Source organism: Chinchilla lanigera, unplaced genomic scaffold, assembly GCF_000276665.1.
Source record: "Chinchilla lanigera isolate Chin_1 unplaced genomic scaffold, ChiLan1.0 scaffold00047, whole genome shotgun sequence".
Classification (NCBI taxonomy): Eukaryota; Metazoa; Chordata; class Mammalia; order Rodentia; family Chinchillidae; genus Chinchilla; species Chinchilla lanigera.
In genome coordinates this window covers 3,316,957-3,321,699 of record NW_004955448.1, presented here as the reverse complement: position 1 = coordinate 3,321,699, position 4,743 = coordinate 3,316,957, and the positions used below count along the sequence as shown (strand labels likewise).

Genomic DNA, 4,743 nt, shown 5'->3' with positions numbered 1-4,743 from the left:
AATTTTGTCTCGGCTCATTTTCATTCTAAACTCAGTGACATTTAGCATTGTGGGAGTGCACTGTAGAAGTGGTCTGAAAACATTGCTTTTTCTGTGGCACCTTTGAATTTTGAATCAGTCTCCACTCTGTGCTCAGCCAGCCACTGTGGTGGGAGGTTGATTTAAGGGTACATTTTCTGGTCCTGAGCTTTTCAGTTGAAGTAGTGCAAGTATTTTCACTTTTCCAAGTGTCATTATTGCAGTGGCCAGATACAAGCTAAGACACTGTTGGTGGATGATTAATTTGAGTTCCTCTAAGTGAAGCCTGAGAAATATCCTTCACTTTCCTCTTGAGACAGGAACTCTTTATCAGAGTCTATATTTTTTCCCTTGCATATAAAATTTTGTGAACATTTACTGTTTTTTTCACAGTTCTCTTCCTCTGCTTTAACAAAAACTTCGCCATTCTTTCAGGAGATGTGGTCCTGATGATCCCCCTCACACCCAGTTTGTTCATGTATCTTTGTATTGGAATTTTTCTGAAAATTTATTGTATGTGATTTAGTTACTTTCTCCTTGCTGAGACACAATACTTGACACCCACAATTCTAAGAAAGAAAGATGTATTTTGGCTCACATTTATACAGGTTTCAAGTTCACAGTTTCGCCTGGCTCCAAAGAAGGGCAAAGACAGTGGAGCATGACCGAGGAGGCATGGCATGGTAGCAGGAAGTAAAGAGAGATTCAAGGAGAAGCGAGGGAGATACCCTTCTCTGGGCCACACTGACAGTGATCCACATCCTCTGACCAGGATTTACCTCCCAACAACACATTTAGCTATACACTTTTAACTGGGCAAATCCACTGGTGAGTGTCATGCCCTCATGATCCAATATACCAAAAACCCCCACCTATGAGCCCATGAGGCTTTAGGGGATCATATAGACACAGAACATAACAGCATGGTATTGGGAATGCCTGCCTATGGCCAAGAAAATATTATTTTGAAATAATAAATTTTGTATACTATTCAAAACCTTTTATACTATTTAAAAACTTTTGTACTATTCAAAAATTTAATGTTTTTAAATAAAATATTATTTAGGGGTTTATTTTTTCCACTTATTTGGTTGCTTTCACTCAAGAAGAATTTTTATAAATTTATATATATTGTCAATTTCTTGTAGACATATTGTACTTAAAATGTACTATTGCATGTATCATTGCTGATTTTGATGAGGTCTTTGTATGTATCTCTCACCTACTTTACTTTTCTCGGTCTCTCTATATCTTTATTCTACTTTCTTATTCTCACACTTGTTTCTCACATACTCAACAAATATTTTTAAAACTTTTATGTTTAAGTGGCTTGACACTTTTTCATGTCAGTGAATGATACAAATGTTGTGGAAATAAGTGTGATTTGCAACATCAGTGTCTTAGTTTACTTTCTCATTTCTGGGACAAAATACCCAACATTGACAGAGCAAAGGAAGAAAGGTTTATTTTAGCTCAAAGTTTGTAGAGGTTCCCATCCATCGTTGGCTGGATCCAAGGCAGGGGGACATGACAGAGGTGCCTGGCAGAGGAGGAACCGTCCCTGGCATGGGATGCTGGAAAAACCAGCAGCCTCTTTCTGTTTCCTTATATTCCATCCAGGCTACAAGTCTTTGGTTGGTGCCACCAGACCCAGTGTGGGGCTTCCCTCTTCGGTGAATCCACTCAACCACACACAGAACTGTGCTAATCCAGTTAGGGAATTGTCCAGGTATCACACCCCCGTAATCCATATTCACACACCCTGGATACAACCACCTCTGAAAATCCCCACCTATGAACATATGAGGGGTTTTGGGGGACATGTAGATACAAGCCCTAACAGTCAATTATTTAGAGTTGTCTCATGATTGCTTAAAACATTTAAACTTCTCCAGCTGTTTTGGAAACTTTTGCCTTACAAATGTATCATATGTTTTTCAGATGCAGAATGATCCTGAAATAAAAAATAAAATCAAAATACAAGCATTACTGTACCCTGGCTTACAGATGATCTATTATTTTTTGCCATCTCATCGAGAAAATGAGCATGGTATAGTTCTGACAAGGGACATAACCATAAAACTTGTGAGTTTCTATTTCACCAAGGATGAAGTACTTCCTCAGGCAATGAGAAAAAATCATCACATGCCTCTGGAATCCAGACATCTGTTTAAATTTGTTAACTGGAGCACTCTTCTTCCTGAGAAGTTCAGAAAGGACCATGTTTACACTGAACCAGTTCTTGGAAGATCCACTTACTCATTTCCAGCACTTATGGATAACAGAGCATCACCTTTGTTGGCTAGTGATTCCCAGTTGCAGAATTTGCCACTGACCAACATCCTTACCTGTCACTATGATATCCTCAGAGATGATGGACTTATGTATGTTTCAAGACTTTGAAATGCTGCAGTTCAAGTAGCTCCTGCTCACACTGAGGATGGAATCCATGGGGCTTTATCATACATGACAGCACCACTTTATCTTCATGTAGGTCTTAGGATAAAAGATATGTATATTCATTGGCTAGATAAGAATTTATAAGTGTATAATGTATATATCAGAAAGTTTTAGTTTGTGACACTTTGTACTTGTGAAAAGAATGAAGTAATTTGTGTTGAGTCCAGGTATAACAATTGCTTTGTGTCTTTAAACTAGTCACTATATTTTATGATTTATGGACATTGCATATATTAAAATGTGATTCAGTCTATTTTCTCCTTAATTTTAATGTATTATGCCAGTCCAAAAGGACGAATGTTTATCAAATTTGAGAAATAAAAATTTGTCAAATCAGGGAAGATGGTGTCCGGATAAGCACAGTAAGTGTAGATGTGAAAGTGCAGAGAGATTGCAAGGAAAAATGAATTGCTCCTAGAATGGAATGGAAACTGTTAGACTGCATGAATTGTAAGGGTCTTGTATTAGTTTCCTTTGATGTAACAAATTACCAACAAAATAAAACTGTTGTCTCAAAATGAAAGAAACTTGCTCTGTTAGTGTTCTGTGAATCTACAGTGCAACAGTAATGCATGTGGGCCAAAGTCAAGACGTTGGCAAGAGCCACACTCTCTTGAGGGTGCTTGGTTAAGTGCAGTTCTTTCATCTTCTGATGACTGCTGGTTTCCCTGGAATGTAGCCAACATCTGCAAGTCAGTCTCTCCTCCATCTTCACCTGGCGTTCCATTCCACTTGTGTCAGTTTTCCCTCAGTCTCCCAATTAAAAACATGCACATGCTTTTAATTTAGGGTTCACCTAAATCATCCAGGTTAATTGCTGCATTTCAAGGTCCTTAATTTGCAAATACTCTCCTCAGTTTTCAACAGAAGTTGACATACTCTACGATTAGGATGTAGATATCTTTTTGAGGGAATTTTTAGCCAATATTGTCAACCATTTTTTTAAAAAAGCAAATCAGCCTTATAATATAAAAATCTATTCTAAATGTTCCCTTGATAATGAAGTAATCTGAGTATGGAGTGTGAAAAGATTTTCCAAAAACTTCTCAATTTTCCCTTTCAAAACTTGCCCCAAATAAATGACTTCTGTGGTCCTTGTCTTGAGCAGAACCATAAAAAGGCTAAAGATTTATTCATGTAAACACAAACCTGATGTACAGTACTATTAATCTCCATAGCCAGTTGAATCAAATTAAGAAACATAGTAAGAAATGTGTGTGTGTTTGAAAATCTCCAAATCAGTTGACCCAAGAGCAGCTGAAATGTCTAGCTGTTTCAGTAGAATTGAGATACTGTTGTCAAACTTCCATTTCAGAGAAAGCAATTAAAATGTACAATTTCAACAGTCCACAAACCAACTAACATATTAAGGCACAGGAAGAAACTAACTATGTTCATATAGCTATTTTGTTTTAGCTCAATTCCATTACCCCAATGATAGAAACTATCACGACTTCCATGACTATCATAGATCAACACAAATAAATTTCACTGAAGCAGTTGTTTTCCTCACAGAGCTATATGAAATGCATATGGGAATTTGACATCATGTGCTCTAACAAGTTGCACCTGTCATACTTCTGATTCAATTTCATCTAAACGTTTTTAAAAACATATTTTGTTATCATAACCATTCATGGTGCTTAGTCTGATTCTTTTCCTTTTCATTACTTAGTATATGTGGTCCTAAGTCTATGATGGGAAAAAGCCCTGTCCTTATGACTGCAGAAAATGTGTAGCAGAAATTGCTAATGTGCAGCAAACTGTAGAAAATGTAGCTCTCTAAAAGGATATTTTGTTCTTGTCCTATTGTCTGAATACTTTCACAATTATTCTAAACTAAACATCCCTTCAACGATGTAAACAGCAATATATAATGTCACTAATATGTAGCTTTATATCCTTAAACAGGAGGAGGAGGGCTGGTTCACAGCTAGAGAATAGCTGGAGGAACCTTATTTTTAATTCCTGAAAAGCTTGCATCCCACACTCTAGAGTTTCTTTCTTTCTTTTTTTTCCTAGAAAGAAGTGGCTGAAATGGATTCTGAACATTTCTGGAAGACAGACACTTTAAAGGAAACACAAGAGGACTGGCTTCCATTATATTATTAGCTGGATACTTGGGTGCACATGGATTTATCCAAGTTGTGATTACTGCTCACATGGTGCAGGGTTAATTTCACGAAGACTTACTTCCCAATTGGCTCCCTCTGATGGAGTGGCATTTGAGCTTTCTCATTGGGATTTAAATCTGAAAATACCCAA

The 4,743-nt window shown here is 37.1% G+C and overlaps 1 pseudogene; it reads left to right on the top strand.

The window, feature by feature from the left end:
- Window positions 1-1,904: 1,904 nt before the first annotated feature.
- On the top strand, window positions 1,905-2,977 carry LOC102007484 (annotated as a pseudogene).
- Window positions 2,978-4,743: the final 1,766 nt, after the last annotated feature.